The sequence below is a fragment of the Schistocerca gregaria genome, chromosome 4, assembly GCF_023897955.1.
Source record: "Schistocerca gregaria isolate iqSchGreg1 chromosome 4, iqSchGreg1.2, whole genome shotgun sequence".
NCBI lineage: Eukaryota > Metazoa > Arthropoda > Insecta > Orthoptera > Acrididae > Schistocerca > Schistocerca gregaria.
The window spans coordinates 745695251-745722143 of record NC_064923.1 but is presented as its reverse complement, the minus strand read 5'-3'; the positions used below and the strand labels follow the sequence as shown (position 1 = coordinate 745722143).

The window sequence follows — 26893 nt, the reverse complement described above, 5'->3', positions numbered from 1 at the left end:
TGAAGTGCTGGGCCCTTCAGCAGCAGGTGGGTTACCGATGCAGTCGGATATCAAAAAGAAAATTAAGTATCTCACAAACCTACCTTCTTCCGTTTGTGTTGTTGAGAGATAGCTCACTGCCTTACAGAAAACACAGGTTCGATCTCCGATGGATGATGTAGAATAAGATCCAATTTCCTTGTGTAGATAGCTGAAGAAGACCATGAAGGATGACAAGTGTATCCCCGTTATAGAGCAAACATTAACCACCCGGATAGTGCTTTTCTGATCACATTGCATACCCCTCTTGCCCACTTGGCGGCACAGGATGAAGCTGAATTTTGTCGGAAGGCGAAAGGCCAATGACCTATGAAGATAACAGGGCCACTGAATTCTGGTTTCTAGCTTCTACATACCTTTCTAGATTTCCTTCTCTGACCATCACGCTGTGGACGGGGCATTAACCCTAACCTTTTCAGTCTTCACACTCACGTTTGAGTGACCTGGAGTCATTGGAGTGCACAGAACTAGTTTCACATGACTCTGTCGGCATAGATACTTCAGCAACAGTAAAAAAGGATGATTACGGTTTAACGTTCCATCGACTACAGCGGCTAAGAATGGGGTGAAAGCTCACATTGGGAAGGAACTCATCCACGTATTCTCAAAGAAACCATCGTGTTAAATTGTTTAGGGAAAACACAGAGGAATAAAATAAGGGGGACATTCGGCGGTTTGAAACCAACTCTTGTGATTACAATAAGTTAAACTCTGTAACTGTGATTGAGCAAGGTCGTTGGATTCCTTCAATAGCTGTAACAGTAGGCTCTATCTTTGGTTCCAGTGTCTCAGTGTGTGTGTGTGTTTCTTTGTGTACGTGTGTGTGGACGGATATTTGTTGAGAACTGGACGCTGTCGATGCTCCCAGAGATAGATGAAGCTTTTTCTAGGAACGATGCGTCAGACACCGATATCAATGACCGCTATAGAGGAAGCTGGTCCTGCAGTCTATCGCTTCTGTCTTCCCACCACTATGCTCGAGATACTTGTTTGCCAGACGAATCCGGTTCATCGCTCTCCCGCGATGCTGACGTCGCCCGTGCCTCAGTTCCTCGTTCACTCCGCTCCGTACGCCACTGCCCGCCATGAGCGACCAAAGCGCCTGGTAACAATACAAACAGCACGTGCCGCACGTGACTCAGAGCACTGACCTCCACCTCTGTTATCTGCAAGTCAAGTTTTAAAAGCAAAAACAAGTAAACAGAAATCTGGTGATTGCTTCAAAATGCGTTAGTAGTAAAATTGAGAGCAGAAAATTGCACTTGAGATCGACATTCATTTGAACAACTGTCATTATTTAGCCTTTTCGGCAAGCGAATTCCAGATAATTATGAAACCATAGCATTGACATCCAGGTCAGTGGAACAGGCTGCGAACTACTTACGGTAGTGGGGTACATATATCTTTTGTCTTATCCCTTGACTGTGTTACTGTTAGTCGTTTGCATCGCTTGTTAGTCCGATATGCAAAATTTGAGATTTAGCAGATTTTAGTCAAGGGTAATTATTAAACTGCATCATACACACACACACGCACGCACGCACACACACACACACACACACACACACACACACACACACACACACACACACACAGTCACTGGTCATACCGGACTCGAGAGTCCATTACCGCAGCAACGTATTTTAGCCATCTGTCCCTGTCTTGGGCTATTTCCTTCCATTCACCTTCAATACCTACGCTCCTCAAATCAGCCTTCACATTGTCCTCCCATCTACGCCTCGGTTTTTTCACAGGACGTTTTCCCTCTAAGTGTCCTACCAGCACTCTGCGCGCTGCCCTCCCCTCTTCCATTCGAGCTACGTGACCCGCCCATCGCAGCCAACGTGATTTCATAATACTTCCCCTCAAGACCACGTGATTTCTACAGTGGGGAATCGAAAAATTACCCCAGCGTTGGCAGGATATTGTAAATAGTGAAGGAAAATAAGTTGTTGATAACTAATGCCTCTGTTATGTCTATCTAAAAATGGCTCTGAGCACTATGGGACTCAACTGCTGTGGTCATTAGTCCCCTAGAACTTAGAACTACTTAAACCTAACTAACCTAAGGACATCACACACATCCATGCCCGAGGCAGGATTCGAACCTGCGACCGAAGCAGTCGCACGGTTCCGGACTGCGCGCCTAGAACCGCGAGACCACCGCGGCCGGCTATGTCTATCTGTTGTGTTTATTAAACTTATGGAGAAAGGCTACGAACTTATATACCAACCCAGTAAAGATAAAATACGTCTTAAATATAATGGAGTTAACGAGAAAAACTGCTTTTCCAAAGGAATGGTACGAAGACAGCTCCAAAAACACATCTGTTAGAGGAGAGAAGTTCACTGGTTTTTACCTTACGAACAAATGCTGCAAAGAGGAAAATATTTGGCCGACCGCGTTGGCCGAGCGGTTTTAGGCGCTACAGTCTGGAACAGCGCGACCGCTAAGGTCGCAGGTTCGAATCCTGCCTCGGGAATGGATGTGTGTGACGTCCTTAGGTTAGTTAGGTTTAAATAGTTATACGTTCTAGGGTACTTATGACCTCAGAAGCTGAGTCCCTTAGTTCTCAGAGCCATTTGAACCATCGTACTGGTCTGAGGCATCGTCTTGATGTGAACAAACATATTTTTCTTCCGTTAGTTTGGCAACCGGATGTAGATTAAGAAAGTACTCTACCACAATCTATACCGTCTTCCATACTGATGTTGCAAAATGTTCAACACGTATTGTTTTCTCGAAAATTTATTCCAGATAATGGTGTTTGTGAAGCCATAGATTTTCTTGTAAGATTCTGAACTTACAATACATTAGGTCAGTACTGTCTGAATTATTATAAATCAGTTAAGTTTAGATTTACGTAAAAAATATTTAACCAGTAACTTTTTAACTTCTGTAAAGTTCAAATTCCTTCATTTTTTAACACTCATTGTCCCTGTAAAGTGTTTGATTTTAGGACAGTTAAACAACTAATTAAGAGTTAAGTCGTTTCTGAAAGTATTTGTATCGAGTGTAGCCATGTATGGAAGTGAAACATGGAAGATAAATAGTTTTGACAAGAAGTGAATAGAAGCTTCTGAAATGTAGTGCTGCAGAAGAATTCTGAAGATTAGGTGGGTAGATCACATAACTAATGAAGATATATTGAATAGAATTGGGGAGGAGAGGAGTTTGTGGCATAAATTGACAAGAAGAAGGGACCGGTTGGTAGGAAATGTTCTGAGGCATCAAGGGATCATAAATTTAGCATTGGAGGGCAGCGTGGAGGGTAAAAATCGTAGAGGGAGACCAAGAGACGAATACAGTAAGCAGATTCAGGAGGATGTAGGTTGCAGTAAGTACTGGGAGATGAAGAACCTTGCACAGGATAGAGTAGCATGGAGAACTGCATCAAACCAGTCTCAGGACTGAAAACAACAACAACAACATGAGTACATTCATAACATGCTTTTTAGTGCCAATCTGAGAACATTTCATCTTTTCCCGAAGCCCTTAAAACTGAACACTTTTTCTTGTGTTACAAAATGAGTATTTGTTTCGCCTGTCATGTTAGAAAAAACTATGTAAATAATAATACTCCACTATACAATACATAAAATGACTTATTTACTGAGAGGAACTTATTTCGTTAATAACGTTAGTGCCATTGTTGTTGTTGTGGTCTTCTGTCCTGAGACTGGTTTGATGAAGCTCTCCATGCTACCCTATCCTGTGCAAGCCTCTTCATCTCCCAGTACTTACTGCAACCTACATCTAATTTTCAGCATTCTTCTGTAGCACCACATTTCGAAAGCTTCTATTCTCTTCTTGTCCAAACTATGTATCGCCCAAGTTTCACTTCCATACATGGCTACACTCCATACAAATACTTTCATAAACGACTTCCTGGCATTTAAATCTATACTCGATGTTAACAAATTTCTGCTCTTCAGAAACGTTTTCCTTGCCATTGCCAGTCTGCATTTTATATCCTCTCTACTTCGACCATCATCAGTTATTTTACTCCCAAAATAGCGAAACTCCTTTATCACTTTAAGTGTCTCATTTTGTAATCTAATTCCCTCAGCATCAGCTGACTTAATTCGACTACATTCCATTATCCTCATTTTGCTTTTGTTGATGTTCTCGTTATATCCTCCTTTTAAAGCACTGTCTATTCCGTTCAACTGCTCTTCCAAGTCCTTTGCTGTATCTGACAGAATTACAATGTCATAGGCAAACCTTAAAGTTTTTATTTCTTCTCCATGGATTTTAATACTTATACCGAATTTTGTCTTTTGTTTCCTTTAGAGCTTGCTCAATATGCAGATTGAATAACATCGGGGACAGGCTACAACCCTGTCTCACTCCCTTCCCAAACACTGCTTCCCTTTCGTGTCCCACGACTCTTATAACTGCCATCTGGTATGTGAACAAATTGTAAACAGCCTTTCGCTTCCTGTATTTTACCCCTGCAACCTTAAGAATTTGAAAGAGAGTATTCCAGTCAACATTGTCAAAAGCTTTTTCTAAGTCTACAAATGCTAGAAACGTAGGTTTGCCTTTCTTTAATCTATTTTCTAAGATAAGTCGTAGGGTCAGTATTTCCATTCGTCTGTAAATAATTCGCGTTAGTATTTTGCAGCTGTGACTTATTAAACTGATAGTTCGGTAATTTTCACATCTGTCAACACCTGCTTTCTTTGGGATTGGAATTATTATATTGTTCTTGATGTCTGAGGGTATTTCGCCTGCTTCATACATCTTGCTCACCAGATGGTAGAGTTTTGTCAGGATTGGCTCTCCAAGGCCGTCAGTAGTTCTACTCCTGGGGCCTTGTTTCGACTCAGATCTTTCAGTGCTCTGTCAAACTCTTCACGCAGTATCGTATATCCCATTTCGTCTTCATCTACATCCTCTTCCATTTCCATAATATTGTCCTCAGATACATCGCCCTTGTATAGATCCTCTATATACTCCTTCCACCTTTCTGCTTTCCCTTCTTTCCTTAGAACTGGGTTTCCATCATTCTCCAAAGGTCTCTTTAATTTTCCTGTAGGCAGTATCTATCTTAGCCCTAGTGAGATAAGCCTCTACATCTATATCTCTGTCTACATTTATACTCCGCAAGCCACCCAACGGTGTGTGGCGGAGGGCACTTTACGTGCCACTGTCATCACCTCTCTTTCCTGTTCCATTTGCATATGGTTAGCGAGAAGAACGACTGCCGGAAAGCCTCCATGCGCGCTCTGATCTCTCTAATTTTACATTCGTGACCTCCTCGGGAGGTGTAAGTAGGGAGAAACAATATATTCGATACCTCATCCAGAAACGCACCCTCTCGAAATCTGGCGAGCAAGCTTCACCACGATGCAGAGCGCCTGTCTTATTGACCACAATCTATTGGTTATGAACTGTAGATTAAAACTGAAGAAACTGCAAAAAGGTGGGATTTAAGGAGGTGGGACCTGGATAAACTGACTAAACCAGAGGATGTACAGAGTTTCAGTTTCCTGTCTCCTAACATTTGTCCTCTAGCCATCCCTGCTTAGCCATTTTGCACTTCCTGTCTCTCTCATTTTTTAGACGTTTGTATTCTTTTTTGCCAGCTTCATCTACTGCATTTTTATACACTCCTGAAAATGGAAAAAGAACACATTGACACCAGTGTGTCAGACCCACCATACTTGCTCCGGACACTGCGAGAGGGCTGTACAAGCAATGATCACACGCACGGCACAGCGGACACACCAGGAACCACGGTGTTGGACGTCGAATGGCGCTAGCTGCGCAGCATTTCTGCACCGCCGCCGTCAGTGTCAGCCAGTTTGCCGTGGCATACGCAGCTCCATCGCAGTCTTTAACACTGGTAGCATGCCGCGACAGCGTGGACGTGAACCGTATGTGCAGTTGACGGACTTTAAATGAGGGCGTATAGTGGGCATGCGGGAGGCCGCGTGGACGTACCGCCGAATTGTGAGGTCTCCACAGTACATCGATTTTGTCGCCAGTGGTCGGCGGAAGGTGCACGTGCCCGTCGACCTGGGACCGGACCGCAGCGACGCACGGATGCACGCCAAGACCGTAGGATCCTACGCAGTGCCGTAGGGGACCGCACCGCCACTTCCCAGCAAATTAGGGACACTGTTGCTCCTGGGGTATCGGCGAGGACCATTCGCAACCGTCTCCATGAAGCTGGGCTACGGTCCCGCACACCGTTAGGCCGTCTTCCGCTCACGTCCCAACATCGTGCAGCCCGCATCCAGTGGTGTCGCGACAGGCGTGAATGGAGGGACGAATGGAGACGTGTCGTCTTCAACATTGAGAGTCGCTTCTGCCTTGGTGCCAATGATGGTCGTATGCGTGTTTGGCGCCGTGCCGGTGAGCGCCACAATCAGGACTGCATACGACCGAGGCACACAGTGCCAACACCCGGCATCATGGTGTGGGGAGCGATCTCCTACACTGGCCGTACACCTCTGGTGATCGTCGAGGGGACACTGAATAGCGCACGGTACATCCAAACCGTCATCGAACCCATCGTTCTTCCATTCCTAGACCGGCAAGAGAACTTGCTGTTCCAACAGTACAATGCACGTCCGCATGTATCCCGTGCCACCCAACGTGCTCTAGAAGGTGTAAGTCAACTACCCTGACCAGCAAGATCTCCGGATTTGTCCCCCATTGAGCATGTTTGGGACTGGATGAAGCGTCGTCTCACGTGGTCTGCACGTCCAACACGAACGCTGGTCCAACTGAGGCGCCAGGTGGAAATGTCATGGCAAGCCGTTCCACAGGACTACATCCAGCATCTCTACCATGGTCTCCATGGGAGAATAGCAGTCTGCATTGCTGCGAAAGGTGGATATACACTGTACTAGTGCCGACATTGTGCATGCTCTGTTGCCTGTGTCTATGTGCCTGTGGTTCTGTCAGTGTGATCATGTGATGTATCTGATCCCAGGAATGTGTTAATAAAGTTCCCCCTTCCTGGGACAATGAATTCACGGTGTTCTTATTTCAATTTCCAGGGGTATATTTTCTCCTTTCATCAATTAAATTCTATATTTCTTCTGTTATCCAAGGATATCTACCAGACCTTGTCTTTTTACCTACTTGATCCTCTGCTGCCTTCACTACTTCATCCCTCAGAGCTTCCCATTCTTCTGCTACTGTATTTCTTTCCCCCATTCCTGTCAATTGTTCCCTTATGCTCTCCCTGAATCTCTGAACAGCCTCTGGTTCTTTCAGTTTATCCAGGTCCCACCTCCTTAAATTGCCACCTTTTTGCAGTTTCTTCAGTTTTAATCTACAGTTCATAACCAATAGATCGTGGTCAGAGCCCACATCTGCCCCTGGAAATGTCTTACAATTTAAAACCTGGTTCCTAAATCTCTGTCTTACCATTATATAATCTATCTGATACCTTCTAGTATCTCCAGGATTCTTCCATGTATATAACCTTCTTTTATGATTCTTGAACCAAGTGTTAATGATGGTTAAGTTATGCTCTGTGCAAAATTCTACCAGACGGCTTCCTCTTTCATTTCTCTCCCCCAATCCATATTCACCCACTATGTTTCCTTCTCTCCCTTTTCCTACTGTCGAATTCCAGTCACCCATGACTATTAAATATTCGTCTCCCTTCACTACCTGAATAATGTCTTTTATCTCATCATACATTTCATCAATTTCTTCATCATCTGCACATCTAGTTGGCATATAAACTTGTACTACTGTAGTAGGCATGGGCTTCGTGTCTATCTTGGCCACAATAATGCGTTCACTATGCTGTTTGTAGTAGCTTACCCGCTCTCCTATTTCTTTATTCATTATTAAACCTACTCCTGCATTCCCCTATTTGATTTTGTATTTATAACCCTGTATTCACCTGACCAAAACTCTTGTTCCTCCTGCCACCGAACTTCACTAATTCCCACTATATCTAACTTTAACCTATCCATTTCCCTTTTTAAATTTTCTAACCTACCTGCCCGATTAAGGGATCTGACATTCCACGCTCCGATCCGTAGAACGCCAGTTTTCTTTCTCCTGATAACGACGTCCTCCTGACTATTCCCCGCGCGGAGATCCAAATGGGGGACTATTTTACCTCCGGAATATTTTACCCAAGAGGACGCCATCATCATTTAACCATACAGTAAAGCTGCATGCCCTCGGGAAAATTACGGCTGTAGTTTCCCCTTGCTTTCAGCCGTTCGTAGTACCAGCACAGCAAGGCCGTTTTGGTTAGTGTTGCAAGGCCAGATCAGTCAATCATCCAGATTGTTGCCCCTGCAACTGTTGAAAAGGCTGCTGCCCCTCTTCAGGAACCACACGTTTGTCTGGCCTCTGAAAAGATACCCCTCCGTTGTGGTTGAACCTACGGTACGGCCATCTGTATCGCTGAGGCACGCAAGCCTCCCCACCAGCGGCAAGGTCCATGGTTCATGGGGGTAGGTACTCATATTACGAAGTATTTTTCATGTAGACTGACTTGTATTTTTCAGAGGACAGACTTCATCCTAGAGTGAAGTTTCCAGAGGTCTGCGAAGTACTTATGTTAGTCAAAACTAAAGATCCATCTAGAGGCCATGTCGGTCCATTCTGTACAGTTGCAATAACGTCTTCACATTGAACTCAAAACTTTGACTAGCCATAAAAAGAGGATGTGAGCAAAAACAGAAGTCAGACGCAACCAGATCACGCGTGAAAAGAGGGATCCCAACAATTTATATTTCTGATTGATTAATTTTCTTATTGACTAAGCGTCTATGTGAATAGGTGGAATATGATTGAGAAATATTGTTTTCTTTTTTTGTAATTCAGGCCTAGACAGACGTTTGTTTCGTCAACTTGATCCAGAGTGTTTGTGTGGTATTCGCCAGTTATTTATTTGTTTTCCCTATTCAAAGTACGCGACAGGAAAGTCCCACTTCTGCATCAAAAGAGATTACCTCCCCTGCAAATGAAATCGAATCGCGGTTTTTATACAGGTTCACGAATTTCCAATCACTGCTTTGATTGCCGTTTCGTATCTCTCAGGTGATTGTTTCACGATTCCGACGCAGTAACAAGATCAGTTGGATTCGCTTTAATACGCTCCATGCATTGCTAAAAAAATTGTTTTTGCGTTTAATTTCGTTCAGCAGTCTCTGTAGCCAATAGCTATTTTGCACAAATCTTCGTCATGGGTAAATTGTCCGAGCAAGTCCGCAGCTCATGGCCTCGCGGTAGCGGTCTCGCTTCCCGCGCGCGGGGACCCGATTTCGATCCCCAGCGGGGTCGGGGATTTTCTCTACCTCGTGATGACTGAGTGTTGTGTGTTCTTCATCATCACTGACTCGCAAGTCGCCGAAGTGGCGCCAGCTAAAAAGGACTTGCAATACGGCGGCCGAACTTCCCCGCATGGAGCCTCCCGGCCAACAATGCCACACGATAATTCCATTTCATTTTTTGTACGTACAAAAGTGTTATACTTCTTTCTGATTGGCCTATGGCTCCACTTATTAAATATTACTAAATCGCTAATATTCCATTATCATACGCTGAGATGGCAAAAGTCATGGAATACCTCCTAATATCATGTCGGATCTCCTTTTGCGCGGCGTAATGCAGCATGTATTGAGGATTAACGGGTCGTTGTAACCCCTGCAGAAATGCTGAGGCATGCTGCCTCAATATCTGGCCCTAATTGTGGAAGTGTTGCCGGTGCAGGATTTTTGCACCAACTGACCTTTCGATTATGTCCCATAAATGATCGATGGCACTAATGTCGGGCGATCTGGGTGGCCAAACCATTCGCTCGAATTGTACAGAATGTTCTTCCGAACAATTGAGAATAGTTGTCGCCCAGTGAAATGATGCATTGTCATCCATAAAAATTCTGTCTTGGTTGGGAACATTAAGTTCGTGAATAGCTGCAAATGGCCTCTAAGTAGCCGAACATAACCATTTCCAGTTAATGATCGGTTCAATTGAACCAGAGGACTCAGTCCATTCCCATTTTAAACACAGCCACCATCATCATGTAGCCATCACCAGCTTATACAGTGCCTTGGTATCAACCGAGTCCATGGCTTCGTGGGGTCTGCGCCACCCCTTGAACCCTCCCATCTGCACTAACCAACTGAAATCTGGACTCATCTGATCAGGCCGCGGTTTCCCCGTCATCTGTGGTCCAATCTATGTGATCACGAGCCCACGAGAGGCGCTGCAGGCGATGTTGTGCTGTTAGCAAAGGCATTCGCTTTTTACGTCTGCTGCCATAGCCCGTTAACGCCAAATTTCGCCGCACTGACTTAGTGGATACGATCGTCGTACGTCCCATATCGATTTCAGCAGTCGTTTCACGCATTGTCGCTTGTCTATTAACACAAAAAACTCTACGAAAGCGGCGCTGCTCTCGGTCGTTAAGTGAAGGCCATCGGCCACTGCGTTGACCGTGGTGAGAGGTAATGCCTGAAATTTGGTATTTTCAGCTCACTTGTGACACTGTGAATCTAGGAGTACCGAATTACCTAGGAATTTCCCCCAGTGGAATATCCCATGCGTCTAGCTCCAGCTATCAGTCTGCATTCAAAGTCTATTATTCCCGTCGTGCGACCATAATCACGTTGTAAACATTTTCGTATGAAGCACCTGAGTACAGATGAGAGCTCCGCCAAAGCATTGCGCTTTCATGCCTTGTGTACGAGACACTACCGCCATCTCTATACGTGCATATCGCTTTATCGCTTTCCCATGACTTTTGTCACCTCAGTGTATTCTAGCTTTCTTGACGTTTTGTTAAGTGGTTTTCAGACGTGCATCTTCCAAATCATCTTCTAGAGGAGTACGAGCATATTTGAAAGCTTTTCTTAACCAATCAAAATGAAAGGACAGGGTTTTTAACAAACCTTCGCCAGAATCCGGTAACTGTGCGGTTGTATGAAACAATTAGGAACGACTCTGACAAGCATCCTCTGTGATCACATGAATCCATTCATATCCATTGCCCATTCCGACGAACTTGGGCAATTCAAGCAGGACAATGCGACACCCCACACGTCCAGAATTACTACAGAGTGACTCCAAGAACACTCTTCTGAGTTTAAACACTTCCACTGGCCACCAAACGCCCCAGACATGAACATTATTGAGCATATCTGGGATGCCTTGCAACGCCGTTCAGTAGAGATCAGCACCCCTTGTACTCTTACGGATATATAGGGCAGCCCTGGAGGATTCATGGTGTCAGTTCTCTGCAGTACTGCTTCAGACGTTAATCGTGCCCATGCCAAATCGTGTTGCGACAGTTCTGCATGCAGGCGTGGGCCCAACACGATATTACGCAGGTGTGCCAGTTTCTTTGGATCTTCAGTGTAAATATCTTGTTGTTATATGATGGTTTAGTATAGAGGTCCATTTATACGTGTGTGTAATTCTGCAAGATTGTAATTAAATATATATTTCAGCAGGTCATCTGAAGATGAGCAAAGCCCGAAACGCGTAATGAATAAAAAAACAGTCATTTTAAAGCAATTTCTGTTCTTGTGATTATAATGGTCACATGTCTCTACGACATTCAGTCACGTCTACGTCCCTGAATTAAGACACAGAAAATCCACTGAACGTGAAACTTACATGAAGTTCCCTGTATTGTTACCTGTACGTGGATACCTGTTCCTGTGTATTTTAAAAGTCCTCATAAATCGATAATCACTTGTACTCTTGTGACATAAGAGTTTGCAGTTGCAGCTTATTAAGTATTTTGCAGTTAAATGCTGAGTGAAACTTCAATATTTTACTTATTTATTTTTCCATTCAAGCCGTTCGCAAGGTCGTACGGAAACGTAAAGTATTTATCGTAACAGTCGTTTGTATAAATGTTAATCTGTTTGGAAATTACAGAAAGGTTGAGTAACGCCAATATTTCCGATTTGCTGTATGACAAATATCAAACATACTTGTTTTCAGCGCTCTAGCTTTCTGGACAGGAGTGAAGTAAGAGGCGATAAATACTGTAGAACGATGAATCAGGTGTGCCTGGCGATACAGCCTTGTTTAGTTTAGGCTGAAGAAATCTTCCTGTCAGTGTGCTTACACCACACTGGGTGCGGACGTGTCTATTGACTAGAAGCAAAGATGGCCATCGGAAATCGTGAGTGAATTGCCGATTGTGTCCCTCATTTTCATGTTATCCCACATTCTTTCTTAGTAGAAGATATGATGGAACAGCCAATAAACAATAATTCCATTCAGGCCAAGTAGCTAAATACTTAACATACAGTGACTTAGTACATTATGCATTTAGCCACACGTCCATTTTAATCTTCTAACAAGAAGCCTACAGATGAAATTAGCAATGCAACCTTATTATAAAAGCAATACTTTGTAAACTTAATAACACAGTTGTTCAACTGGCCAAACAATCTGTTTCTCAGCGCTGGTAGTTATTCTTTTATACGTTTCGTTAAAATAACGTAGTGATGTGCGTTGAGAACCTGGAATGTGCAGTCATTTACTGTATAGGTTATATGATTGCCCATTTGGTTATCAAGCAACTAAGTATGATAATTCTCAAATATTTCTAATGTTCTAATACTGCCACACCACTGTAAGACTATTATATTACAGTTAAAAAATCTAACTATGTATTTGGCAGAGCAACATACTGCTCTTTTTTGTCAATAAATAGAAAAAGGAGGAAACTAAGTTAGTCAGAAGATGACTGTGGTACTGCTATATTTAATCACTTCAGCTTTAGATTTCTGGATTTAAATGAGACGTAGGTTATCAAAGGATCTTCTGTTATTTTTGATTCGAAAATGAACAATGAGAAAAGAAGATTGGTATCAGTGCATCAGATGCTACAAAGCACAAGCCCCCTGCTGAAGTCAGCTTCACGAACCATTTGACCTATTATCAGCATCATCTTAATAGATCACCAGTTTGAAGAAAGTCAGAACATGTAAAGAATATAGGGTTGTAAGCGTTCCGGGAACGATTTGTCGTGAAAACTCACGACTACTTCGCCGTTCGCAGTAGTTCTCCTTGCAACTGGAAATACCAAATGGCTCATTCGAAAAGCTACCAGTGATCATCATTTTATGATGTTTTGTCTCGTGTTCAGGACCCAATGGCAAAAGCTGCTAAAATGTAAATTATGAAACTATCTGCATGTATCTGAACGTCTTCTGCCAGAAAGCAAAATAAAGTGAACAAGTTCATTACAAACTATGGTCCTTTAGTTGCGAGCTCGCCGTACATACATTGTAGGCGGTAAATAATCATCATAAAGTGGTAGCATTAATATATTTTGTGTTCAGTTGTTTTGATTTTCATTTTGTAAAAAATTGCGAAATGATGCTTCGGTTTCCTCCACCTCTCAAGTTCCACGAAACTCTTATGTGTACGCCCCCTTCCACCCAGACTCACCGCTTGCTCTGACCCTTAGTACGCCTAGGTCATATATGTAGTTATGTCCCCAGATACAGTTCTAATCTAGGATTCTTCATGATATTGAGTTAATCTACACAAATTATAAAAAAGTGTGACTGTATATATGTTCCACATCTCCTCCTCAGCCACTGTCACTGCACCGACTTCAAGCAAACTTGGTACACGCATTATTCACCACCTGGAAAGAATAAATATGTGAGTAAGAACTACCAATCTATCAAAGGGGTGGGGGTGAAAAAATATTATAGCCCACGACGTGAGGACACCAATCTTTACGAAACATTTTCTCACTGAAACCCCCATAAAATAATTAAAGGAATAAAGTTTTTGCCTACTGCATTTTCTCTGCTTGTGCAGTAAAACTGCCACTTGAAGCATGACATTTTAATTTATTACTTCTTTATTGATTACTCTATTCACAACACATTTCACAGACAGCAGGTGTACATACCACTGGGTGCATATGCGAAATTACGTCACTACATACCACATAGTTCACGAGAAACCGCTCGGTCTAAGGCGTCTTGCCACGGAACGCGCAGCTCCTTCCGTCGGATGTTCGAGTCCTCTCTCAGGCATGGGTTTGTGTGTGTTGCCCTTAGTGTAAGATAGGTTAAGTAGTGTGTAAGCTTAGGGACCGATGGCGTCAGCAGTTTGGTCCAATAGTACTTACCACCAGGGCGAAACTCGCTAGACATACAAAAATATGTGTGAAATATGTTAAATGTGTGTGAAATGTATTTGACATCTGTGTATACAAACAAAGCCACAGGTAAAAAGCACATCCAAAATCCCTGGAATAATTTCAATTAAATTCGGCACACATGCTAGATACAATCTGGAAATAGATAGTATGAGGATAAAAACAACCAGCCTCCTACTGGGGAAAGTCTCGTAACATGGACAGAGAAGTGTGGACGAGATGGGCAGACAACGAGAGGGAACGAGGAGACTGGCGCAGATAAGAGGAGGAGGAGATGGACAGGGATAGGGGAGAGGGAATCGGAGAGGGGAGAGGAGAAAGTGGACAAAGAAAGGAAAGACGAAGAGGTGAAAATGGAAAGGGGAGTAGAGAATGGACAACGACAGGGGGAGGAGGTAATGGACAAAGAAAGGGGTGGAGGCGATGGAATTAGAGGAGGAAGGATGAGGAAATTAGAGGGGGAAGGAGGAGGATATAAACTGAGGGGAAAGGAGCAGAAGGACAGAGGAGGGAGGAGCAGATTGACAGAGAGAGGGTGAAGAGGAGATGGTGTGGGGAGAGCAGGAGGTGGACAGGTAGAGTAGGTGGTGGAGATAGAGAAAGCTGTGGAGGTGATGGACAGGGGTAGGGGGATATGGACAAGGAGAGCAGGGAGGATATGTAATTCACAGTTTAATATGAACAATTTTGTTGGTGAAATGAGTGCTGGGACTGTACGATCTATGTAGGAATCAAAGACGCTATCTCTTACAGAGAGATATGAACAATACTATCATGTCTGATTTATATATAATTTTTGTTGTTATCTGGAATGTTAATTATTCTGTCTATTGTTTTTCGGACTATTGTTATCGTTAAGATTATCTTGAAACTGCTACAGCTATATAGATATATTGTATTGTCTAAGAAGAAATGAAAGACTCATTATAGATGAGACTCGAAATTAATTCTTCTTCTACAATTACATTCTCAAAAATATCTAGAGATCCGGATGTCTGTATTGGTGTGCATATGGAGAAACGCTGGAGACTTGGCGAATGAACCTGGAATCACATGCGATTCTTTACAGACTCAAGAACTCGCAATTGAATAGCGTTAATAGCGCTTTACCAAGGTTTCATCACTCAACATATTACGCAGACCACGAGTTTAGTTAACAGTACAACATTTCAAACCCAACAATAGAAACCAAAATCTTGTCCAAATAATATTCTGACACAACATAGAACACCACAACAAATATTTTATAACAGTGGGCGACCATGATGGGAGATGACTTGAGTCTCCACAGAAACATGAACATTGTAGGGAATTGAATTTTACAATTATTGTACATATTAGTGTTAAAAGGAACTAATATTGTACTTCTTCTTTAAGTATGGTTGCTTGAGTATATTGACGGAGAGTTGTACATAATAGAAGGCTGAAGATCAAGAAATTATAACAGCAGTCTACTATACAGCATCTACGAATAGGAGGTGTACACTTTCATCTCTATCTCTGCCGACTTCTCTATGGGTATTGTAGGGAAAAATTAGTGGTAGACAGGCGCTTTAATTTTAATAGATTTGACGTAGGTAGTACGACAGTTTATTTGTGTCAACTATCTATGTGACACTATCACTATGTAAGAAATATTAGATTTGTTCTGTCGTGCTTGTTACGTAACAGGCAAACACGGTTTTGCTGCATAGTATTGTTGAGGACCCAATTTTTTATTAACTTAAGCAATATAAATTGTGTCACAAGATTTGTGTAACATGGTTAGAACAAGACAGAAAGCTAAAATTTCAGAACACAACGTACAGAATGTTCCACAGGCGGATGTGCAAGAGGGTGCTGATCTGATTACGTTACTGTTAGCGCGTATTGAACAAATGTCAAAAGAATTAAAAACAAAGTAAAGAACAGGATTGCAGAGTGGTCACCCGGCGCTAAAAACCGAATTTCAAACACAATTTCAAAACTGTCATACTGAATTAAAAACCGAATTGTAGGCAACTAAATCTGCATTGCAGTGTATGGAAGAGACAGGACCTACGCAATTTCATAAAAATTGAAATTCAAACCACCTCTCCTACTGAAATTAGTAAAATAATAAATTCACTCAAAAGTAAAAGCTCACATGGAATTGATGACATTTCCAACAGAGTACTAAAAGCTTGTTCCCAACAAATAAGTAGGATTCTCAGCCGCATATGGAGTAGCTCACTGAAGCAGGGAATTTTTCCAGATAGACTGAAATGTGCTCTTGTTAAACCATTGCATAAAAAAGGAGATCGATCTGATGCTAACAACTAGCGCCAAATCTCAGTTCTGACAGCTTTATCCAAAATTCTTGAAAAAGTAATGTATTCAAGAGTATCATCACATATTTGTAAAAAAGAAGTACTAACAAAATGTCAGTTTGGATTTCAGAAAGGTTTTTCAACAGAAAATGCTATTTATGCTTTCACTGATCAAATATTAAGTGCAACGAATAACCGAACACCACCCATTGCGATATTTTGTGATCTCAAAAGGCTTTTGATTGTGTGAATCATGAAATTTTTTCTACATAAGCTTAAGTATTGTGGTATGAGTGGGACAGTGCACAAATGGTTTAATTCATACTTAATTGGAAGAATGCAGAAGATTGAAATTAACAGTACAGACTCTCCCAAATCTGGTTTTCGTAGAAAAATTGGAACACGTGAGGCAATACTGACCCTACGACTTATGTTAGAAGCTAGATTAAGAAAAGGCAAAGTTACGTTTCTACCATTTGTAGACTTATAGAAAGCTTTTGATAATGTTGACTGGAATACTCTCTTTCAAATTATGAAAGTGGCAGCGGTAAAATACAGGGAGCGAAAGGCTATTTGCAATTTGTACACAAACCAGGTGGCAGTTTTAAGAGTCGAAGGATGTGAAAGGGAAGCAGTGTTTGGGAAGGGAGTGATACAGGGTTGTAGCCTGTCCCCGATGTTATTCAATCTGTATATTGAGCAAGCTCTAAAGGAAACAAAAGACAAAATTCGGTATAAGTATTAAAATCCATGGAGAAGAAATAAAAACTTTAAGGTTCGCCTATGACATTGTAATTCTGTCAGATACAGCAAAGGACTTGGAAGAGCAGTTGAACGGAATGGACAGTGCTTTAAAAGGAGGATATAACGAGAACATCAACAAAAGCAAAATGAGGATAATGGAATGTAGTCGAATTAAGTCAGCTGATGATGAGGGAATTAGATTACAAAATGAGACACTTAAAGTGATAAAGGAGTTTCGCTATTTTGGGAGCAAAATAACTGATGATGGTCGAAGTAGAGAGGATATAAAATGCAGACTGGCAATGGCAAGGAAAGCGTTTCTGAAGAGCAGAAATTTGTTAACATCGAGTATAGATTTAAATGCCAGGAAGTCGTTTATGAAAGTATTTGTATGGAGTGTAGCCATGAATGGAAGTGAAACATGGACGTTAAATAGTTTGGATAAGAAGAGAATAGAAGCTTTCGAAATGTGGTGTTGTAGAAGAATGCTGAAGATTAGATGGGTAGATCACATAACTAATGAGGAGGTATTGAATAGAATTGGGGAGAAGAGGAGTTTGTGGCACAGCTTGACTAGAAGAAGGGATCGGTCGGTAGGACATGTTCTGAGGCATCAAGGGATCCCCAATTCAGTATTGGAGGGTAAAAATCGTAGATGGAGACCAAGAGATGAATACACTAATCAGATTCAGATGGATGTAGGTTGTAGTAGGTACTGGGAGATGAAGCAGCTTGCACAGAATGGAGTAGCATGGAGAGCTGCATCAAACCAGTCTCAGGACTGAAGACCACAACAACAATTACGCCCCTTAAGGTAATAGCATTCAGAGTTGGAAACGAAAGCCAGCGTGAACTTGGTGTTTCTGCCAGGGAACCTCATCTAAGATGTGGAGAGCCACTGCCTGCGGCTATTGAGCGTGCAAGGTGCAGTAATCTGCAAGTTTTGGCTCATATCGGTATTAATGACGTCTGTAGTTTGGGTTCTGAGGCCATCCTCAGTGCTTATCAACAGCAGGCAGAAATGATGAAGACAGCTGGGCTCACGTGCAGGGTGCAACCAGAGCCGACAATTTTCAGCTTCGTTTCTGGAATTGATTGGGATTCTTTGGCTTGGAGTGAGTGGAGGGTGTCAACCAAAACCTCTGTCGATTCTGCGATGGTCTTGGCTGACCTGTGTTAAGGTGTGAAGAATTGTAGGACTCCACTTGATTGATCAGTGGTGCACTAAATATAGGTTGCAACTACTCAGGTGGCAGAGTGGTTGTGGAGACCATGTGGGGATTTTTTTATGCTAAGCAGTAGTTCGAGAGCCTTTTACGAACGCTCGCCAGTCGATATGCAAAGGGCAAAATCAGATCGCGTACAAGGTAGAGACACTTCGACTGTCAAACTTTTAACATTCAAATGACAGGGATTAGTGATCATGATGTCATCTTAGTAACGACGGTTACTAAAGTTAATAAATCCGTCAAGAACGCAAGGAGAGTATTCGTGCTAGAAACAGCAGATAAGCAGTTGTTAGCGTCCCACTTTGACAATGAAAGGAAATCATTTAGTTCCAATGCGACAGTTGTAGAGGAATTATGGGGAAATTTTAAACTGATAGCTAATAGTGCTCTGGAGACATCTGTGCGAAGTAGGTCAATTAAAGACGGAAAAGACCCTCCGTTGTCTAACAGTCAAATTCGGAAAGTGATGATGAAACAGAGATTCTTCCATTCTCTGGTTCGAAAACGAACGCTCAAATGTCGACCGGCAAAAATTAGTAGAAGTTCATGCATCTGTAGGAAGGGCAATGGACGAAGCCTACAACAACTTCCACCGTCATACCTTAACGAAAGATCTTGCGGAGACATGAGAAAATTCTGGTCAACGTGAAACCGTTAAGCGGGTCGAAGTCTTTTTACAAACACACCGTCGTCTGGTCGTCGCACAGACGCATGCTTGGGGACATAGAAATAAGCATAAGTAGCGTATAGAAGCAACTAAAAGCTTTGAAAACAAATAAGTCGCCAGGTCCAGATGAAATCTCATTTTGTGTTTATAGTGAGCACTCTGCGGTATTGGACCCTTACTTAGCTTGTATTTATCGTGAATCCCTGGCCCAGCGCAAGATCCCAAGAGACTGGAATAAAGCTCAGGTGACTCCTGTATATTAGAAATGTTAAAATACGGACTCGCAAAATTACAGACCAATATCGGTTTTCTACCGAATTCTTGAACACATTTTGAGTTCCAACATAATAAATTTCCTTGAGACGGAAATGCTTCTATCTACAAATCAACACGGATTTAGAAAGCATCACTCGTGCGAAACTCAGCTCTTTCTTTTCTCACATTGTATCCCAGAAACCATGTATAGAGGGCAGCACATACATTCCGTATACCTAGATTTCCGGAAAGCGTTTGACACAGTGACTCACGGCACACTGTTGACGAAGGTCCGAGCATACAGGTTCCCAGATATGTGAGTGGCTGTAAGACTTTTTTAAGTAGTAGAGCCGAGTATGTTACTCTCCATGGCGAGTGGTCCACCAGTGGCAAGGAGTACCTCAAGGAATTGTGATAGGACCACTGTTATTCTCTATATACATAAATGAACTGGCAGACATAGTGGACAGCAATCTGCTGCTGTTTGGTGATGACGCTGCAGAGCAGTGGTCTCCAAACTACGGCCCGCGGGCCGATGCCGGCACGCGAGGGCTGGTAAATCAGCCCGCGTTAGCTGGCCGGACATCCCCGGCATCCGGCCCGTCAAATACTTGAGGTGGGACCTATAATGCCAACAATTGAGTTTCGAGGCCTATCGCGACCGATACACTGCGACATTGTCGGAGCTCTACGTTTACAAAGCGGAAGGTCATGGTTAAACTTGTGGCTATCCACAACAAACAGGCAGACCATTCTCCGTATGATAGTGAAAAAAAAGAACGGTTAACAGACTAGTTTGGCGAAAACGTTAAAGTAAAAAAATTCTTTGCATTTTATTCTACTCACGAGTCTGGTGCAAGTCTTTCAAATGGACGCCACTTCGGCGACTAGCTTTAGTAATCAATCATTATGGAAGATGCTTCTTAAGGGAGGTTGCACTTTCTTTTGATTACGTTGTAAAATACACAAAGCAAGTAAATGGTATAAAATATTTTTATTTAAAGGCAATTTAAAGAAAATACAATACATGGTGTACATAATGATATTGGATATTTTAGCTGTTACTGATGTATAAGAATAATTGTAATTAATTTATGTCTTGAAATCTCACAGTGTTAGAGTATTCACGTAAAGAAACTTAACATCTTAGTGATAATTAGTGAATTTTATGTAGCTTAACTTTCCTTTCATAATTACCCCCAGTTGTGGATCAAGTTTACTGGTACAGATAATCATCAGCGGCTTCAAATGCTATAATCACTTAATTTTGATCTGTAAATACTTTTTGCATGTTTCATTTTGGAGAAAGTCTTTTCACACAAATAAGTAGTGCCAAAAACGGAAAAAAAGCCACGGACAAACTTATGTAAATCTGGAAACTGTGTGGACAGAAGACACATAAAATTCCAGTAATGTTGACTTTGAATGTTTTCTTTAAAAAAAAAAACCGCTACTTTGCAGATCAATAATTTCAAACTGAAGTTCTGTGGGTAACGCTTCTATATAGACGTGAGAGGGATTTTGAAATATCTTGATATCGTTTGAATTTGCATCGATATCTGAAAAACGTGATTCAAAATTAATTTTTAAAGCGCCCAAAGCTTCAGTTGCGAAAGGTACAGGAGACGGAATCTCGGTTTTCTGACTGAATGTTCGGCATGTATTACAATGCGTGAAGCATACTTTGTTCAACTGAGATTGAAACAAAGCAATCTTTTGTCGAGAGGACTTAACATGTGTGTACAAATCAGGCAGAAGCTGGTTTTCACCTTACAGTTTTAAATTAAGGTCATTCATATGTTTAGTTAAGTCTGTATAAAATGCTAGCTTCCTTAACAACTCACCGTTACGTAACTCAGCCAGAGGGCGATTCCTTTCGTTAAAGAAATTTCAATTACTGTTCGGATTAAAAAAAAAAAAAAAAAAAAAAAAAAAACGGTGTCAGAGCTTTACCGCAGCTAAGCCAGCGCACTGCAGTATAATATGGCAAGTCGCTTTCCTCAATATCTTCAAGAAACTCGCGGAACTTGCGATGACTGAGGGCATGGGATCTGATATAATTAACAACTGAAATAAGTGGCTTTATAATTTCTGACATATCTAAGTTTTTTCCACACAAAGACTGTTGGTGAATACTACAATGGACTACTCGTGGTTTTCAGCCACCGTCAATTTCTACAGCCTTAGAAAGGAGAGGAACAACGCCTTTATTTTTCCCCACACATGTTTTTGCCACCATCAGTTGTAATACATTTTAGTTTCTTCGACTGAAGATTGTTTTTCTGAACTGCCCTTTCAACTCCTTTAAAAATATCTTCGCCAGAGGTCGTCCCGTGAATACTGTGAACATCAAGGAGCTCTTCATACACTTTATAATTTTTGTCAATCCCTCGAATGAAAAGTAGTGCTTGAGCAGTATCTGATACATGTGTTGACTCATCCGCGGCCAAGGAGAACCAGTTTCAGTTTTTGTCACACAGTTGTGCTGATATATTTTGTGCAATGTCATCTATTCTTCGAGTCACAGTGTTTGCCGACAAACTCACGTTTTTAAATAAATTAACTTTTTCTGGACACATTTCTTCTGCTGTTGCAATAATGTTCTTAATTAATTCACCGTCGGCAAATGGCTTACACTGTTTCGCTACTAAATGAGCCACACGAAAACTAGCACGAGCTGCTGCATGTTGTTCAGCATTTACTTTCTTAAACAGCGAATGCTGGGTTTTCAGCTGGGGTTTCAGAGACTCATACATTTCTAATCGTTCGCGTCATGTAAACTTCGAGTAATTCTGAGAGTGCTTAGTCTCATAATGACGTTTTATATTGTATTTTTTGAATACTGATATTGCTTCATTGCAAATAATACGCACTGGTTTGTTGTTTGACTCCACCACGAAATATTTACATCCCCACTGCTCTTTAAAAATTCTACATTCACTGTCAACCTTTCGTTTCTTTTCCATATTTGTACAGAACTACGCAAAATATTGTAACCTGAAAATAAAATTGTGCTATTTAATACTAATAAAACTAGGGAGTAGTCTGCCTAAACAAAATTCAATGAATTTACAATTACACTGCAGTTTCACTAAAAATACAGTGAAAAAAGCTATACGTATTTTGATTTTCAGATTTTCCTTGTCTCCTCGAATTCAAACTGAAGTGTCCCACACTTCGTTGTCTCACCTACTAGTACACACTAAAAAACACTCGTGAGACACTCGCAACATAGACACTACCACGAAACAGAACTATCAAATATATGCTCTGGCGCTGCTACTCGCTACAAGACTACAGAACTAAACTTATTGTTGCGCCGCTTGAAATTACAATGCGTTGACATAGTCTACCTCTGTTTCGTCTTGCAGTAATAGTGTTGCTAAAATTCGCCAGAATTTCGGTCAGGTACGTCCACCAATCAAAATTATGTAGTTAAATAAAAATCGTAGTTCATTTCAGTGCTAGCTATTCCCACAACCTTAGATTTTTGGGATTTCATCTTTCCTTTAGCCTTACATTAAGGTAATCAAGGAGTACTATGGTGTTTTAATCCCACTATGTAGATCTTGGCCCTTATGACTTCGTGGAAAAGTCAATGTGGCCCGTGGACTAAAAAGTTTGTAGAGCCCTACTGTAGTGCATAGGAAGGTGTCGTGACTGAGTGACTGTAGAAGACTACAAGATCAGTTAGCAGAATTTCTAGTTGGTGCGGTAATGGCAGCTTGCTGTAAATGTAGAAAAATGTAAGTTATTGCAGATGAGTAGGAAAAACAATTCTGTAACTTTCGAATACAGCTTTAGTAATATGCTGCTTGACACAGTTAAATAGCTAGGCGTAATGCTGCATAGCAATATGAAATGGAATGGGCATGTCACATTGATAGTCAGGAAGGCAAATGCTCAGCTTCATTTTGAGACAAGAATTTTGGAAAAGTGTAGCTCATATATAAAGGAGATGGTGTATAGAACACTATTGCAACCCATTCTTGAGTACTGCTTGAGTGTTTGGAATCCCCACCAGGTCAGACAAAATGAAGACATTGAAGGAGTTCAGAGGTGGGCTGCTAGGTTTGTTGCCAGTAGGTTCGATTAATATGCAGGTGTTATAGAAATGCTTTGTGAACTGAAATGGCACTCCCCAGACTGAAGACAATGCATTTCATGAGGCACTAATGTTGAATGTTAGGGAACTCACATTTGAAGCTGACTGCAGGTATATTATATTGCTACCAACATATATTTCACATAAGAACCAGAAAGATAAGATGAGAGAAATTAGACTTTGATGGATGCTTATAAACAGTTGTTTTTCCCTTGCTCTATTTGCAAGTGGAACGGGAAAGGGAATGACTGCGGAGTACATATGTAGATGTAGATGTACTATTCTTCAGTGGGCTTGTTTGCTGAAATTTAATTTTTGTTGAACTCAGCTGTTGAGATGTACAATTTCACTCTATAACATACGTGCTTTGTAGATGGTGCAAATACACAATGCCCTAAAATCAAACTTTGTCAGCTATCAACTTTCAGATGGCAATGTCTCAATGATTATTTTCAGTGATTTTTGTAACACTTCAAATCTGATACTAACTCTCTTGAATGAACAATCTCAACAGTCTCCAATAACAATTGGCATGCAGAAAAAAAAACCACAGACAAAAGATAAAAATACACAAAACATAAAATTCAGAAAATTCTGCAATTCCATATGTTACATTTTGCAGAGAATTATTACAAAAGTTTCCAAAAATAGATAAATGTCTGTAATAAATTTTATGCACCCAGTATTAGGAGAAATCAGAATGGGAATAAAAAGCCATAAAATTAAAACTCAGCGGGCCCAATGTGAATGACAGTGTAGGAGTTGACAGGACATGTCAGTGGCATACATCTTTCAGTAACAATTTTAATAAATCAGTTATTCAGTTCAAATCTCATCACATAGTATTTTCACGGCAAAGACTTGTGCCTTTATTGAAGAAAGATAATATCTATGAAACATGAACTTATGACCCAGTTTCTCTTTTGCTATTATCCCCAAAGGCAACCAAAGTATTTATAAAAGATGTGTTAATGAATTTTCTGGTAAATTTAATATTCTAAGTGAAGCATAGTTTGATTTCTGAATTGTCTTTGTGGAGTTCACCAAAGTTGTACACAGTACACTTGATAAGAGTAGCTGTATTATAGGCATATACCTGTTGTTGTTGTGGTCTTCAGTCAAGAGACTGGTTTGTTACAGCTCTCCATGCTACTCGCCACCACCCCCCCCCCCCCCTCTCCCCCATGCTGCCCTCCAATACTAAATTGGTGATCCCTTGATGCCTCAGAAAATGTCCTACCAACCGATCCCTTCTTATAGTCAACTTGTGCGACAAATATCTCTTCCTCCCAATTCTATTCAAAACCACCTCATTAGTTACGTGATCTACCCATATAATCATCAGCATTCTTCTGTAGCATCACATTTCAAAATCTTCTATTCTTTCCTTTCCAAATCATTTATCATCCGTGTTTCACTTCCATGCATGGCCACACTCCATATAAATACTTTCAGAAACGACTTCCTGACACTTAAATCTATATTGGATGTTAACAAATCTCTCTCCTTCAGAAAGGCTTTCTCTACTTCGACCATCACCAGCTATTTTGCTTCCCAAATAGCAAAACTCATTTCCTACTTTAAGCGTCTCATTTCCTAACCTAATTCCCTCAGCATCACCTGACTTAATTTGACTACATTCCATTATCCTCCTTTCGCTTTTGTTGATGTTCATCTTAAATCCTCCTTTCAAGACACCATCCATTCCATTCAACTGCTCTTCCAAGTCCTTTGCTGTCTCTGACAGAATTACAATGTTATCGGCAAACCTCAAAGTTTTTATATCTTCTGCATGGATTTTTATACTTACTCCAAATTTTTCTTTTGTTTCCTTTACTGCTTGCTCAATATACAGGTTTAATAACATTGGGGAGTGGCTAAAACCCTGTCTCATTCCCTTCCCAACCACTGCGTCCCTTTCATATTCCTCGACTCTTATAACTGCCATCTGGCTTCTGTACAAATTGCAAATAGCTTTTCGCTCTCTGTGTTTTACCCCTGCCACCTTCAGAATTTGAAAGAGAGTATTCCAGTCAACATTATCAAAAGTTTTCTCTAATTCTACAAATGCGAGAAATGTAGGTTTGCCTTTCCTTAATACATCTTCTAAGGTAAGTCGTTGGGTCAGTATTGCCTCACGTCTTCCAATATTTCTACAGAATCCATACTGTTCATCTGTAAAGAATTTGCATTAGTATTTTGCAGCCGTGACTTATTAAACTGATAGTTCGGTAATTTTCATATTTGTCAACACCTGCTTTCTTTGGGATTGGAATTATATTATATTCTCCTTTAAGTCTAACGCTATTTAGCCTGTCTTATACATCTTGCTCACCAGATGGTAGAGTTTTATCAGGGCTGATTCTCCAAAGGCTGTCAGTAGTTCCAATAAAATGTTGTCTATGTCCGGGGCCTTGTTTCAACTTACGTGCTCTGTCAAACTCTTCACACAGTATCATATCCCCCATTTCATCTGCATCCTCTTCCATTTCCATAATATTGTCCTCAAGTACACCACTCTTGTATAGATCCTCTGTATACTCCTTCCACCTTTCTGCTTTCCCTTCCTTGCTTATAACTGTGTTTCCACCTGAGCTCTTGATATTCATACAAGTAGTTCTCTTTTCTACAAATGTCTCTTTAATTTTCCTGTAGGCAGAATCTATCTTACCCCTAGTGAGATATACCTCTGCATCTTTACATTTGTCCTCTACCCATAGCTGCTTAGCCATTTTGCACTTCCTGTCCATCTCATTTTTGAGATGTTTGTATTACTTTTTGCTTGCTTCATTTGCTGCATTTTTATATTTTCTCTTTTCATCAGTTAAATCCAATATTTCTCCTGTTACCCAATGATTTCTATTAGCCCTTGTCTTTTTACGTACTTGAGCCTCTGCTGCCTTCACTATTTCATCCCTCAAAGCTACAGTTCTTCTTCTACTGTATTTCTTTCCTCCATTTCTGTCAATTGTTCCCTATGCCCTTGCTGAAACTCCCTACAACCTCTGGTTCTGTCAGTTTATCCAGGTCCCATCTCCTTAAATTCCCACCTTTTTGCAGTTTCTTCAGTTTTAATCTACAGTTCATAACCAATAGGTTGTGGACAGAGTTCACATATGCCCCTGGAAATGTCTTACAATTTAAAACCTGGTTCCTAAATCTCAGTCTTATACTTACACCTGCTCAAAATAAAGCAAGTTCACTACAAAATTATTTTGATGATATTAAATGTTACAAAAAACACTGAAACTAGGTAGTTATGGCACAAATATCACAATCACTGACAAAATATCAGGCTCCTGACTGAGAGGTCACATGAAAGCACCAGTGACTTTTGCAAATGGAATAAAGTGTAATTAAGCATAAACACAAAGTTATGTGGTATTGAGCCACAGATAGGCAAAACAAAAAGATTCACACAATTATAGCTTTCAGCT

The 26893-nt window shown here is 41.2% G+C and overlaps 1 long non-coding RNA gene across 2 annotated transcripts in view; it reads left to right on the top strand.

Moving 5' to 3' along the window:
• Window positions 1-2141: 2141 nt before the first annotated feature.
• Window positions 2142-26893, top strand: part of LOC126267449 (uncharacterized) — a 51312-nt gene continuing 26560 nt past the window's right edge. The window contains exons 1-2 of one of the 2 annotated variants that reach the window (XR_007549006.1): window positions 2142-2544; window positions 2687-2857. This is a non-coding gene — a long non-coding RNA (uncharacterized LOC126267449). Of the gene's footprint in view, window positions 2858-26893 lie in introns of both variants that reach the window. The other variant, XR_007549005.1, reaches the window with a different exon arrangement.